The sequence below is a fragment of the Oncorhynchus keta genome, chromosome 34 (genome assembly GCF_023373465.1).
Source record: "Oncorhynchus keta strain PuntledgeMale-10-30-2019 chromosome 34, Oket_V2, whole genome shotgun sequence".
Classification (NCBI taxonomy): domain Eukaryota; kingdom Metazoa; phylum Chordata; class Actinopteri; order Salmoniformes; family Salmonidae; genus Oncorhynchus; species Oncorhynchus keta.
The window spans coordinates 74,089,145-74,105,892 of record NC_068454.1 but is presented as its reverse complement, the minus strand read 5'-3'; the positions used below and the strand labels follow the sequence as shown (position 1 = coordinate 74,105,892).

General features: G+C 44.2%; 1 protein-coding gene across 3 annotated transcripts in view; it reads left to right on the top strand.

Annotated features, from left to right (window-relative positions):
- Positions 1–16,748, top strand: part of LOC118371299 (ETS domain-containing transcription factor ERF-like) — a 72,639-nt gene that overhangs the window by 11,192 nt on the left and 44,699 nt on the right. Inside the window, exons 1-2 of one of the 3 annotated variants that reach the window (XM_052494747.1) lie at positions 1,558–1,900; positions 6,163–6,310. The exons of 1 other annotated variant lie outside the window; for it this stretch is intronic. The gene's annotated coding sequence lies outside the window, so the exon portion shown is untranslated. Of the gene's footprint in view, positions 1–1,557; positions 1,901–6,162; positions 6,311–16,748 lie in introns of those variants that run through there. One more of the 3 variants, XM_052494746.1, reaches the window with a different exon arrangement.

Sequence of the window (16,748 nt, the reverse complement as noted above, 5' to 3'; positions counted from 1 at the left end):
GCATTGCCATGGTAGACAAAATAATGGCCTTCCCAACATTTTTATATATGACCCCAACCATGATTGGATGTTCATTTCATAATTAACTCAGGAACCACACCTGTGTGGGCAAGCACCTGCTTTCAATATATTTTGTATCTCTCATTTACTCAAGTGTTTCCTTTTATTTTGACAGTTACCTGTATCTCTCTCTATCCTCACTATCTGTATGGTGTTTTCTGTCTCACCTGCCGTACTCCCATCTCTCTACCTCATCCCTGTCTCTACGCCAGTGGAGACTGCTGGGGGGAGGACGGGTCATAATAATGGCTGGAATGGAGCGAATGGGATTGAACACATGGAAACCATGGAAACCATGTTTGATGTATTTGATACTTATTCTGCACCAGCCATTACCACGAGCCCGTCCTCCCCAATGAAGGTGTCACCAACCTCCTGTGATACACACACTCTATCTCTTGCTACCCATGCATGCACCCCATCACCACATCCCTCTCCATCTTCTCCTCTGTCTCCGTGACTCCCTTGTCAGATACTGCACCTCTCTGCACTCCAGTGAGTTCCATAGGTTTACCTAACTCATTATTAAGTAGCTGATTGAGGATCAATTAAGTAATTCAAGTTGGTTAGCGCAGGGTCGATTGCTGGCATGGGACTGAGGATGTACATTGAAGTGTGTGTGTGGTATAGCGTAGCGGTACAGCCTTCCTCTTGCAGCCCTATCTGTCTTTTTACTCTTGTTAGTAATTGTGGTGTATACAGTGATATTTAGGGAATTATGTCCCATACATACATTTAACTACACCCCTTTATTGAATGTTGGATGTGTGGCAAGAGGAAATAAATGGCCATTGACTGTGAAAGTGAATGATACTGTACCTTTTCTTTTACCTATTATGATGAATTCCCTCTAGAAATGTCAGTGGCTGTGGCGGTGGCTTATGGGTTTTTAGGCATCATCTGGCATGGGAATCTAACCAGGAGTAGTGAGGATTCAGTCTGGAAGAATAGTGAGGATTCAGTCTGAAAGAATAGTGAGGATTCAGTCTGAAAGAATAGTGAGGATAGTGAGCGGAGCGAATATGTGAAGGGATAGAATACCGATGTTTGACGGTGTCACTTTGAGTGCACAATGGTGCATTTTGGGGCTTAATTCTACGTCTTCCCACTGGGCACACACTGGTTGAATCAAGGTTGTTTCCACGTCATTTCAAGGAAATTGCGTTGAACCAACGTGGAATAGACTGAATTGATGAGATGGGTTAAGCCTGTCCTGAAATAGGTTAGCGGTGCAAAATAACACAATACTTTGTTAATTGACGCGTAATTGCATTGTTGAGTACAAAAAATGGACATAGATTTCGGTAAATTTACATTTTTTGAAAATGGCACTAAAACAGAGCAAGGGTGAGGAGGTATATGTGATGAACCAGTGAGGACGTAAGATAGAGGGGCTCCTCTTGTGGCGGCGCGACTAAAAAGAAGAGTGTGAAAGGAAATACACACATATATATATATATATACACAGTAAAACTCGTGCACAGACACACACACACACACAAACCTCATATACGAAACACAGGAGCGGAAACGGGTCGAATCCTACTTCAAATTCTCTTTCCTCTCGGCTTGTCGACCGGGGAAAACAAACCGACCCGAGGCACAGCGAATGGGGATTTACTAATTAACTACTTACACACAGAGAGATGCACACCTCCTCCGCTCCCTCCCTCCCTCTGTCAGTTCCCTCGGTCGAGGTTGTTAGTGTAGTGCTGCTTCCACGGTCCCCGGCTCGGTGAGCTACTGGAACAAACGCCTGGAGAGTGATCTCACACCTGGGTAGACTGCTCACGCTTTGGCTGTTGAAAGAATACTGAACTACTGGGCAAAGACACTTGAGGTATGTCATCGTCTATAACGCCATATATTTGGCCGTCAAATGTTTTCGTTTTAGAAAAAATATATGATTGTTTGTTAGATTTTGGATGTGTTTTTTTAATGAGTTTACTTTTTGTAACAAACCAATATTATTGGGATAATAATAATTATTATTATTGTTATTAGGCTGAGCTTGTAACACAATGCTACTTCAGTTTCGATTAACTATCTATATCATTGTTTATTTTAGTTTTGAAAATTACTAGTTAGCTTCCAGTCTGGATATAGTAGCCTACCTGAAATAGTGAATAATCATAAATAGGCTAGATTTTGGGGAGTCACATCTGAGTCTCCCGTATTCACCAGCCCAGCATGCATGTGAGACCACTGCTGCTCTCCGGTCTTGCGGAGGGGGGAGTTGTCTCCCGCGCAGAGCTGTCTGTGCTGGCCCGGATTAGCCGTTAAGTGTCTCTATTTGTTAACGCTTTACGTCTAACCCTCACCTCCACACCACAGTATCAATCAGTCAATTAAACAGGCACTCACACGGATAGCAAGAGGCGTCTAATGTCGGCTATGCGCAACCTGGTCTCCGTCTCTCTCTCTCTCTCTCTCTCTCTCTCTCTCTCTCTCTCTCTCTCTCTCTCTCTCTCTCTCTCTCTCTCTCTCTCTCTCTCTCTCTCTCTCTCTCTCTCTCTCTCTCTCTCTGTGTGTGTCTCTGTCTGTATGAGTGACACAGCCTAATTTACCTTCACAAAGTGTATGTAATGTTTGGCCGCAGTTGCATTTATCTGTGTCATCTTTTTCACGCTCTGGTGAGCCAGGATGCAAATACATGTAACATGCCAGGGAAACAGTGATTTTGGCATACCCATTCATCATTGCACGAGTAGAAGTTTGCGGATGATTGTAACAAAACGGTTGGGTATCCAAAATCAGAAAAGTTTGTGTTTCAGGCTTTAGATAATAGCCCCACAAATGTATCACTAGCCACTTTAAATAATCCTACTTAATATATTGTTTACATACCCTACATTACTCATCTCATATGTATATACTGTACTCTATACCATCTCCTGCATCTTGCCATCTTTATGTAATACATGTATCACTAGCCACTTTAAACAATGCCACTTTTATGTTTACATACCCTACATTACTCATCTCATATGTATTTACTGTACTCTATACTCTACAGCATCTTGCCTATGCCGTTCTGTACCATCACTCATTCATATATCTTTATGTACATATTCTTTATCCCTTTACACTTGTGTGTATAAGGTAGTAGTTGTGGAATTGTTAGGTTAGATTATTCGTTGGTTATTACTGCATTGTCGGAACTAGAAGCACAAGCATTTCGCTACACTCGCATTAACATCTGCTAACCATATGTATGTGACCAATAAAATGTGATTTGACATGTTTACAATACTGTTATTTGTTGTGATAGGGACACCATACAGTTGGAAAGAGGCTAATTTGGATGTGCACTTGATTTTGAAAAAATAACACGTTTATTAGAATATAATCGATTATAATATAATTTTAATCGCAGTTTAAATAAGTGGTATTGTGAGTTTATTTGCTTTTCTAATTCAGGTGTGAGTGAGTGTGTGTGTGTGAGAGAGAGTTGTGTGTGTGCGCGCGCTTTCGTGTTTAGCCTAGATGGGAGTTGGAGATGTGTCGATGGTGCCCTGGCAGTGATATAGATGCAGAGAAAATTCTCAAATCTTTTGGAATAATCTAGCCTCTGTTTGACTTGACTTGCCCCCCCCAAAAAAGTTGTTTACCCCGGTGAAACGTTGATGCATATTTATGGACACCGTGGGTGTACCTTATCAATTATTTGTGCCAGTACATTTCTAGATAAACAGTGTTTATAAATCAATAGATGCATGTAACTATTCCAGATTAAGAGATAGATCAATAGGTCCACCTAACCCGACCGAATGTTTATTTTTTCTCTGTTCAATTATTCAATATATCATCTAACTTTGCACAACTTTGCCACTGCTCACAAGCATCTACTGTGAGTTGCTGAGTTCAAGGCTTAAATTAAAGTTGTCTTAATTTGAATAGACTATAGACCTACTCATCTGATCGTATATTGGTTTGCATTGCTATTACTATGATATAGACGTGACAATGGTGACGACAATGACGATGCTGTGCATATGGAATAATGATAAGAGCCTAATAATAATAATAATACATTTAATTTAATTCAGCGTCAATTACGAAAAATAGTGTACAGAAATAGTTAACAGTGTAGATTTGTATCCATGATAAAAGGAAGGCAGAAAGCTTGGTTAAAATATATATTTTTGATGGACTAAATGTCCGAAATTGTGAAAGTAAAAAAATAACAAAAATTCCCTGCACTCTCATTCAATGAAAAATATATTATAATTCAATGTATATTGTTTACTTAGAAAGTTACATTCTTTCTGTATATTTTTGTTTTGTCTTGGTTTAGTTTTTGCAGTGTTTAGGTGGAAGTGTCAAACCTCTGTTTTCTCTCATCTCCAAACTGACCATTCATTTAATTATATCCCCGGTTTGTGCCGCCTCTTCCCGGTTGCCTCGATCTTTCTCTTGTCAATATTTGGTCGAAATATTTCCGACATTAAATGGCATTTGCGGAAATCTCTCCCCACATCCCTCACCCTCACCCTGCCCTCCCTCCCCCTCATCTTGAGTTTGGGCTTGAAGTTCTTCGCCTGTCCAATTAGGCTACATTTGTTATAAACTATCGGTTATTTTAGTTTATGTTGTTTCTAACTTAATTCGAATCGATTAAATAAGTTAATAATAATAATAATAACATTTTGGTAGGCCCATTTGTGTGCCGTTTTGGCAAACACGTAGGCTATATTATTGTTATTATTATTCTTAGTAGTAGTAGTAGTAGGCTAGTAGTATTATTAGTATTGTTCCATTTTAATATATTGCAATAATGACATATGTAATTGTTACAACGTTAAAACGGTATCTTACAAAATAATCAATTATAATCCCATGACTTTCTGGTACAAAACTAAAATAAAGGCATACCACAAAGGCATACAACAATATAATATGTCGACAAGGAACTCCAAAATGAACGATTACATTTGAAATATATTATAATTATTCAATTATCAATTTAAAGTATGTCGCCTACAAAATGCCTGCACATGCAGGTGTCCAGAAAGTCTGTGATATCGAGCTGCCGTGTTGCCTGGCTTTAACGTGACCTGTTGAGGTCAATATCGTCATGTTAATCAATCCACTGAGGAAAATGCATAATCTGACATTTCTCCACTTGTAAATGTAGAATTTTCCTGGATAATCTCTTGATAATGTTCCCATACGCACCGCACCGTTACACCTTACATAGAGGAGCCATATCAATAATTTCACATATATGAACCTTTGGATAAACACAGAGGAAGGATAATATATTTAAATTCAGGAAATGCATTTGTAGAATTAAAGCAAATTTAGAAGGTCAACTATTTGCCCATGAATAGCACCGCTATTCACCTTCTCATTTAGTTCAGGCTCGGTACCAGTGTTATGAATGCCTCGTAGTTGAATGATGCTTCTCAACCACAATCAACTTTCTAATGCTAATAGCACCATGAAATATTCGGGGTAAAACGCCTAGGCATACTTTGAAATGAGCGCCGTGTAGTTTGATTTCTGAAAACGTTATTATCCTTAATGTCTTGCATCTGGAAGCTAATTTGGTGTGATCGAAGTGCAGCTAGTTAGTGCGGTCAATACAGTGTCGAGGAAGGCAAGCGCCCTGTCGATAGTGTATGAGACGCTAGGAGGCCCACTTCAGTGATGATGCGCGGCATTCAATTCCAGGGAATACTCGTTGCCTGAGCCAGTAGGCTACCCCTGTATCATCTCACCAGTCCACCCGTCTCCTCTCCTCTCGCCATGACAGTCAAGAGTAAATAAGGTGATTGATCGGATGGGTGGAGTGGTTCCACCTGTCATTGTGCTCTTCTGTGATGTAGAGGCTGAAGTGGCCCCCCGGACACAACTCAAGTCCCACTTCCACTTGTCATGTGTTTGATTATTTCTTCCCCAAGAGTGTCTTCTCTTTTGGGGAAGCACTAGGCCATGAGGCAAATTCATAGCCAACACGACGTGGTGTTTGTGTTTGACGTGGTTATAGGGCCAACAATAGGCTACATACGGAATTAACCTTAACTCGTTTATTAAATTAAATACATATTTAAATGGATTGAATCACAAATAAATTTAACGAAACTATTCATTTTTTAGTGTAACATCACTATAGTGCGACGCGGGACTTCCCTCGTCTCTCCGTCCGGAACCAGCGCAGCCCAAAGAGGTCCAGTTCAGTGGGGTGTTTGGAGTTCGGGCTTCGGCCTCAGGTGCATCTCTGAGGCGGGGCGACGCGGGAGTCCAGGTTGGTGGCAGCCCGCTCCATTGATGACAATATCCCTTCTAGCTTTTCAGTTAGGACTACTGTCTCTCACAAACTGAATGTATTGACCAATGTTTATCCAAAAGAAATCATGTTTTTTATGTTTCAACTTTTTGGTTTATTATTCATAAGACCAAAATCCAAAATAGACCTATTGACAATACTTGTTATCATGTCAATAAAACATTATAGCTAAGCACCGCAAAAAGGCAAAGTACAATATTTTCTCATTATAATTGAACCAATATGACTTCACCTCATACTGAATGGGTTTCACAATGCCCTTTGAACTTTGATCAGCACTGTCTGTCTAAAGTGATAAGCTCAATAATGAATAAAAGCAAAGATCTCTAAGCTATTTTGTTTCATATGTTATAAGAGAAAAACATAGTTCTCTTGACCTGATTGTATAATGCAATATGGGTAGCAAAGCTCACAATACCTATAACCTCTCTTTAATGCATACAGTTATCCCCATACATACTGCACCTATAGGACAATTGAAGGACTATTCAGTCCCTCTCCCTGTGTCTATCTCTTCCTACCCCCCTGTCTCCTCTACCCCCTCCCTTTCCCTCATCTCTTTTCCCTTGCCCCCCTACCCCTGTCCCCTCTCCCCGGCACACCTGGTAACTACAAACTTGTACACAATAATAACAGCGAGATGTATCCATCTATCTCTCTCTCTATCTGGCCTGTCTGCAGTTAGTGGAGTGGCTGAGAGACTCGCAGGAGTGAAAGGTCAGTTAATCGATGGCGCACAATTTGACAAATCCCAGCGACTCTTATCATCCACATGGCGTTTAGGGCCAAAGGAGAGGAGAACCGCAGAGATAAATGTTTAATCCTGACTGGAGAAAGAGAGGAAGAGGAGAGAGCGAGTGAGGGAGGCAGAGAGAAAGAGAGGGGTGGAGAGAGAAAGAGAGGGGTGGAGAGAGAAAGAGAGGGGTGGAGAGAGAAAGAGGGGTGGAGAGAGAAACAGAGGGGTGGAGAGAGAAAGAGAGGGGTGGAGAGAGAAAGAGAGGGGTGGAGCGAGAAAGAGAGGGGTGGAGAGAGAAAGAGAGGGGTGGAGAGAGAAAGAGAGGGGTGGAGAGAGAAAGAGAGGGGTGGAGAGAGAAAGAGAGGGGTGGAGCGAGAAAGAGAGGGGTGGAGCGGAGAGAGAAAGAGAGGGGCGGAGAGAGAAAGAGGGGGGCGGAGAGAGAAAGAGGGGGGCGGAGAGAGAAAGAGGGGGGCAGAGAGAGAAAGAGAGGGGTGGAGAGAGAAAGTGGGAGGCAGAAAGAGAGGGAAGGAGGGAGAGGGATGTAGAGAGAGGGGGAGGGATGTAGAGAGAGGGGGAGGGATGTAGAGAGAGGGGGAGAGATATAGGGAGAGAGAGAGAAAATAGGAAAGTAAACTGGTTACAGCCAAATGGGCGTTGAAGTTGTAGGGCCAAAGGAAAGGAGAACCGCAGAGATAAATGTTTAATCCTGACTGGAGAAAGAGAGGAAGAGGAGAGAGCGAGTGAGGGAGGCAGAGAGAAAGAGAGGGGTGGAGAGAGAAAGAGAGGGGTGGAGAGAGAAAGAGGGGTGGAGAGAGAAAGAGAGGGGTGGAGAGAGAAAGAGAGGGGTGGAGAGAGAAAGAGAGGGGTGGAGAGAGAAAGAGAGGGGTGGAGAGAGAAAGAGAGAGGTGGAGAGAGAAAGAGAGGGGTGGAGAGAGAAAGAGAGGGGTGGAGAGAGAAAGAGAGGGGTGGAGAGAGAAAGAGAGGGGTGGAGAGAGAAAGAGAGGGGTGGAGAGAGAAAGAGAGGGGTGGAGAGAAAGAGAGGGGTGGAGAGAGAAAGAGAGGGGCGGAGAGAGAAAGAGAGGGGCGGAGAGAGAAAGAGGGGGGCGGAGAGAGAAAGAGAGGGGCGGAGAGAGAAAGAGGGGGGCGGAGAGAGAAAGAGAGGGGCGGAGAGAGAAAGAGGGGGGCGGAGAGAGAAAGAGAGGGGCGGAGAGAGAAAGAGAGCGGCGGAGAGAGAAAGAGGGGCGGAGAGAGAAAGTGGGAGGCAGAAAGAGAGGGAAGGAGGGAGAGGGATGTAGAGAGAGGGGGAGGGATGTAGAGAGAGGGGGAGGGATGTAGAGAGAGGGGGAGAGATATAGGGAGAGAGAGAGAAAATAGGAAAGTAAACTGGTTACAGCCAAATGGGCGTTGAAGTTGTAAGTGGAGGGACATAGCCACATGGACATAGCCACATGGACATAGCATCATGGACATAGCCACATGGACATAGCCACATGGACATAGCATCATGGACATAGCCACATGGACATAGCCACATGGACATAGCATCATGGACATAGCATCATGGACATAGCCACATGGACATAGCCACATGGACATAGCCACATGGACATAGCATCATGGACATAGACACATGGACATAGCAACATGGACATAGCATCATGGACATAGCCACATGGACATAGCCACATGGACATAGCCACATGGACATAGCATCATGGACATAGCCACATGGACATAGCATCATGGACATAGCATCATGGACATAGCCACATGGACATAGCCACATGGACATAGCATCATGGACATAGCCACATGGACATAGCATCATGGACATAGCATCATGGACATAGCCACATGGACATAGCCACATGGACATAGCATCATGGACATAGCATCATGGACATAGCCACATGGACATAGCATCATGGACATAGCCACATGGACATAGCCACATGGACATAGCATCATGGACATAGCCACATGGACATAGCCACATGGACATAGCCACATGGACATAGCCACATGGACATAGCATCATGGACATAGCCACATGGACATAGCATCATGGACATAGCCACATGGACATAGCATCATGGACATAGCCACATGGACATAGCATCATGGACATAGCCACATGGACATAGCATCATGGACATAGCATCATGGACATAGCATCATGGACATAGCCACATGGACATAGCATCATGGACATAGCCACATGGACATAGCATCATGGACATAGCCACATGGACATAGCCACATGGACATAGCCACATGGACATAGCCATGGACATGGACATAGCCACATGGACATAGCCACATGGACATAGCATCATGGACATAGTATCATGGACATAGCATCATGGACATAGCCACATGGACATAGCATCATGGACATAGCCACATGGACATAGCCACATGGACATAGCCACATGGACATAGCATCATGGACATAGCATCATGGACATAGCCACATGGACATAGCATCATGGACATAGCCACATGGACATAGCATCATGGTCATAGCCACATGGACATAGCCACATGGACATAGCCACATGGACATAGCATCATGGACATAGCCACATGGACATAGCATCATGGACATAGCATCATGGACATAGCCACATGGACATAGCCACATGGACATAGCATCATGGACATAGCCACATGGACATAGCCACATGGACATAGCCACATGGACATAGCCACATGGACATAGCCACATGGACATAGCATCATGGACATAGCCACATGGACATAGCCACATGGACATAGCCACATGGACATAGCCATGGACATAGCATGGACATAGCCACATGGACATAGCATCATGGACATAGCCACATGGACATAGCCACATGGACATAGCATCATGGACATAGCCACATGGACATAGCATCATGGAAATAGCCACATGGACATAGCATCATGGACATAGCATCATGGACATAGCCACATGGACATAGCATCATGGACATAGCCACATGGACATAGCCACATGGACATAGCATCATGGACATAGCCACATGGACATAGCATCATGGACATAGCATCATGGACATAGCCACATGGACATAGCCACATGGACATAGCCACATGGACATAGCCACATGGACATAGCATCATGGACATAGCCACATGGACATAGCCACATGGACATAGCATCATGGACATAGCCACATGGACATAGCATCATGGACATAGCCACATGGACATAGCCACATGGACATAGCCACATGGACATAGCACCATGGACATAGCCACATGGACATAGCCACATGGACATAGCATCATGGACATAGCCACATGGACATAGCATCATGGACATAGCCACATGGACATAGCCACATGGACATAGCATCATGGACATAGCCACATGGACATAGCCACATGGACATAGCCACATGGACATAGCATCATGGACATAGCCACATGGACATAGCATCATGGAAATAGCCACATGGACATAGCATCATGGACATAGCATCATGGACATAGCCACATGGACATAGCCACATGGACATAGCATCATGGACATAGCCACATGGACATAGCATCATGGAAATAGCCACATGGACATAGCATCATGGACATAGCATCATGGACATAGCCACATGGACATAGCATCATGGACATAGCCACATGGACATAGCATCATGGACATAGCCACATGGACATAGCATCATGGACATAGCCACATGGACATAGCATCATGGACATAACCACATGGACATAGCATCATGGACATAGCATCATGGACATAGCCACATGGACATAGCATCATGGACATAGCATCATGGACATAGCCACATGGACATAGCATCATGGACATAGCCACATGGACATAGCATCATGGACATAGCCACATGGACATAGCATCATGGACATAGCCATGGACATAGGACATAGCCACATGGACATAGCATCATAGGACATAGCCACATGGACATAGCCACATGGACATAGCATCATGGACATAACCACATGGACATAGCATCATGGACATAGCCACATGGACATAGCATCATGGACATAGCCACATGGACATAGCATCATGGACATAGCCACATGGACATAGCATCATGGACATAGCATCATGGACATAGCCACATGGACATCATGGACATCATGGACATAGCATCATGGACATAGCCACATGGACATAGCCACATGGACATAGCCACATGGACATAGCATCATGGACATAGCATCATGGACATAGCCACATGGACATAGCATCATGGACATAGCCACATGGACATAGCATCATGGACATAGCCACATGGACATAGCATCATGGACATAGCCACATGGACATAGCCACATGGACATAGCATCATGGACATAACCACATGGACATAGCATCATGGACATAGCCACATGGACATAGCATCATGGACATAGCCACATGGACATAGCATCATGGACATAGCCACATGGACATAGCATCATGGACATAGCATCATGGACATAGCCACATGGACATAGCATCATGGACATAGCATCATGGACATAGCATCATGGACATAGCCACATGGACATAGCCACATGGACATAGCATCATGGACATAGCAACATGGACATAGCCACATGGACATAGCCACATGGACATAGCATCATGGACATAGCCACATGGACATAGCCACATGGACATAGCATCATGGACATAGCATCATGGACATAGCCAGATGGACATAGCCACATGGACATAGCATCATGGACATAGCCACATGGACATAGCATCATGGACACAAAGCCAGTCGGAGACTTTTCTTCATTAAAAAAAAAAGTGTCAGTGGTTTAGAAATGGACCCACTTTCTCTGTCCTCACGCCCTTGAGAAGAATGTCTGAACTATAGCATGGCCTGAGTTGATTAACCTTCTGCTCTTTGAAAGGACTTAATGACAATGCTCAACCCAAGTTATTTTTTGGGGGGGGTTTCTTTTGCTGAGTCATAATTATCGCTTTGACAGTGATGTCAAAAAAAAGTTAATGCTTTGGTGGACTTTGATAATGGCTAATCCTTGTGCGTGAAATGCATACTGCTATTTCTATCCAGACATTGACACAGACAGACAGATGGACTGATGGTAAAGAGAATATAGAAAGAGAGACTGAGAGATGGCATAGAAAGACAGATGGACTGATGGTGGAGAGAATACAGTAAGAGAGACTGAGAGATGGCATAGAAAGACAGATGGACTGATGGTGGAGAGAATACAGTAAGAGAGACTGAGAGATGGCATAAAAAGACAGATGGACTGATGGTGGAGAGAATACAGTAAGAGAGACTGAGAGATGGCATAAAAAGACAGATGGACTGATGGTGGAGAGAATACAGTAAGAGAGACTGAGAGATGGCATAGAAAGACAGATGGACTGATGGAGAGAATACAGTAAGAGACTGAGAGATGGCATAAAAAGACAGATGGACTGATGGTGGAGAGAATACAGTAAGAGAGACTGAGAGATGGCATAAAAAGACAGATGGACTGATGGTGGAGAGAATACAGTAAGAGAGACTGAGATGGCATAGAAAGACAGATGGACTGATGGAGAGAATACAGTAAGAGAGACTGAGATGGCATAAAAAGACAGATGGACTGATGGTGGAGAGAATACAGTAAGAGAGACTGAGAGATGGCATAGAAAGACAGATGGACTGATGGTGGAGAGAATACAGTAAGAGAGACTGAGAGATGGCATAGAAAGACAGATGGACTGATGGAGAGAATACAGTAAGAGACTGAGAGATGGCATAAAAAGACAGATGGACTGATGGTGGAGAGAATACAGTAAGAGAGACTGAGAGATGGCATAAAAAGACAGATGGACTGATGGTGGAGAGAATACAGTAAGAGAGACTGAGAGATGGCATAGAAAGACAGATGGACTGATGGAGAGAATACAGTAAGAGACTGAGAGATGGCATAAAAAGACAGATGGACTGATGGTGGAGAGAATACAGTAAGAGAGACTGAGAGATGGCATAAAAAGACAGATGGACTGATGGTGGAGAGAATACAGTAAGAGAGACTGAGATGGCATAGAAAGACAGATGGACTGATGGAGAGAATACAGTAAGAGAGACTGAGATGGCATAGAAAGACAGATGGACTGATGGTGGAGAGAATACAGTAAGAGAGACTGAGAGATGGCGTAGAAAGACAGATGGACTGATGGAGAGAATACAGTAAGAGACTGAGAGATGGCATAAAAAGACAGATGGACTGATGGTGGAGAGAATACAGTAAGAGAGACTGAGATGGCATAGAAAGACAGATGGACTGATGGAGAGAATACAGTAAGAGACTGAGATGGCATAGAAAGACAGATGGACTGATGGAGAGAATACAGTAAGAGAGACTGAGATGGCATAGAAAGACAGATGGACTGATGGTGGAGAGAATACAGTAAGAGAGACTGAGAGATGGCATAAAAAGACAGATGGACTGATGGTGGAGAGAATACAGTAAGAGAGACTGAGAGACGGCATAGAAAGACAGATGGACTGATGGAGAGAATACAGTAAGAGACTGAGAGATGGCATAAAAAGACAGATGGACTGATGGTGGAGAGAATACAGTAAGAGAGACTGAGAGATGGCATAAAAAGACAGATGGACTGATGAGAGAATACAGATGAGATGGCTGACTGATGGTGGAGAGAATACAGTAAGAGAGACTGAGAGATGGCATAAGGCAGATGGAAGGATGGTGGAGAGAATACAGACAGATGGGACTGATGGTGGAGAGAATACAGTAAGAGAGACTGAGAGATGGCATAAAAAGACAGATGGACTGATAGAAAGAGACAGATGGACAGATGGATGATGGAGAGAATACAGTAAGAGACTGAGAGATGGCATAAAAAGACAGATGGACTGATGGTGGAGAGAATACAGTAAGAGAGACTGAGAGATGGCATAAAAAGACAGATGGACTGATGGTGGAGAGAATACAGTAAGAGAGACTGAGATGGCATAGAAAGACAGATGGACTGATGGTGGAGAGAATACAGTAAGAGAGACTGAGAGATGGCATATGAAGGCAGATGGAAGGATGGTGGAGAGAATACAGTAAGAGACTGAGAGATGGCATAGAAAGACAGATGGTTGGAGAGGAAAGAACAAGAGACCGCGGATAGACAGACAGACAGACAGACAGACAGACAGACAGACAGACAGACAGACAGACAGACACAGAGACAGACAAAAAGCAGACCATCCACCAGACAGACTGACTTCCAGACTGTGCTACTGTGTGTGACTGAGGGAGCTGCTTGGCCGAGCATCCAGACACACGCTCATGTCCCTTCCCGCCGTCTCAATACGAGCTCAATGTCATTCGATTGAGATTAGTCGCACTGGCATGACAGCAGATCCCTAGTATTGCCAAAGCACTTAGGAGGCAATGACAGGCCCACATCGATGAGTGCTAAGACACACACACTCCAACATGCCATGCAGGCAAGACAGACAGTGAGAGAGAAGGAAAAAGAAGGAGAGAGGGAAAGAGGGAGAGAGAGCTCATAACTGGCAAAACATCAACAACTGTCAAGAAGAAGCAGTGGGCAAGAACTGTAAAAGAGTGTAAAATAAATGGTAAGGGTGTTGGAGAAAAGATGAGGTGGGTGGGGTAAGATGTGTGAATCAGACACAGAGAGAGAAAGGAGGTGGGTGGGGTAAGATGGGTGACTCAGACAGAGAGAGATTAGGTGGGTGGGGTAAGATGGGTGAATCAGACAGAGAGAGGGGAGGTGAGTGAGGCAAGATGGGTGACTCAGACAGAGAGAGATGAGGTGGGTGGGGTAAGATGGGTGACACAGAGAGATGAGGTGAGTGGGGTAAGATGGGTGACTCAGACAGAGAGAGATGAGGTGAGTGGGGTAAGATGGGTGAATCAGACAGAGAGAGGGGAGGTGAGTGGGGTAAGATGGGTGACTCAGACAGAGAGAGATGAGGTGGGTGGGGTAAGATGGGTGACTCAGACAGAGAGAGATGAGGTGGGTGGGGTAAGATGGGTGACACAGAGAGATGAGGTGAGTGGGGTAAGATGGGTGACTCAGACAGAGAGAGATGAGGTGAGTGGGGTAAGATGGGTGACTCAGACAGAGAGAGATGAGGTGGGTGGTGTAAAATGGGTGACACAGAGAGAGATGAGGTGAGTGGGGTAAGATGGGTGACTCAGACAGAGAGAGATGAGGTGGGTGGTGTAAGATGGGTGACTCAGACAGAGAGAGATGAGGTGAGTGGGGTAAGATTGGTGACTCAGTAAGAGTGACTCGGAGGGAGAGAGGATGAAGACGAGTGTATACAAGTGATGTACGGGAAGTGTGGAGATTTACAAGAAGAGAGATTATTAAGTCAACATGTCCTGGGTCAGTCATTAATCCGATTTAACAGCAATTAAGGTGAGAATGATTCCTTCCTAGAGAGGATGGGGAATCAAAGAGAGACAAAAGTAGAGAGGGAGGAGAATGGTAGGTGGGAAGGGGAAGCAGCTTTACTGGCAGTATCAGTCAGTACTCCTCCACAGATGGAGCAACCGTAACAAGTTCACCCAAGCAACCGCCACACCCCACATAATACAGCTCTATTCTCAATAGTCAGCTATAATCAAAACTATGACCTTGTAAACAGGCGGTAGACATAGGCTGGGATTCAACCCGATCACGCTTTGTCCTCAATGCACGTTGTAAAGGCAATGTCACTGCGTTCACATTCATGGTAAACTCTGCATATGTTGAGTCCCGGTCTTCCATCTAATACAGTGATGTAGGAGGTGGAGGGGGAATCTCTTTCCACTGAAGGTGAGAAAGAGGAGAGCAGAGAGGAGGGTAACTCTGGTGCATATAGATGAAAAGTAGGCCCTTTTCCCCCTCTCCTTCCTCCTTCCCCCTTCCCCCTCTCCACCCTCAGCCCCCAGCCGTCGTGCTCTGCTCTCTGGGTTGTGTTGTTCCAGATGTGTATCGGGTGCTGGGGTGGACAGAGGGCCCCGTCGTCCCTGTAGCATTGGTGCGTCTATTGGGAGATTGTGGTCCTGATAGCTCTCCCGTCTGACATATACACAACAGAACATAAATCACACACATTATCTCTCAGGCTCCTTGTGTCTATCTGTGTTACTCACAGTCTTAATGAGAAAGTTGTTGGCTTGAATTGGATTCGGTTGCATGATGCTTGAGATTTAAATGAAGTTGTACCATTATTTACCATCCTTAAAACAACCCGTAACACACCATTAGGGCTCCACAGAATGGCCAGCGCATTGAGATATACAGGGTTCTCATTCCCATTCTATGGGTATACATTCTATCCTATGGGCCACCCAGTCCATGTATGATTCCCCCAGTAGCAGTGCGTGGGTAAAATCACTGGAGAAGCCAATCCAGAAAAAAGTCATTTTACAACCTCTGTGTTTTGATAATTGTGTTGTTTGTTCTATAATCTGTTAGTTCATATGCCTTGACACAGTGATATATAGACCTATAGCCGAGACAATAGGAAGACACAGTAGCAGAATAAATTCAACCGCACATTTGTTTCATCACAAAACCGGAGAGCAACATCTGTCCGGTGAAGTCCACAAAACATATTGCATTAACAAACAGTTACATGACCTACAGCATGGTCAATCAAGTTAATGTTTCAGACA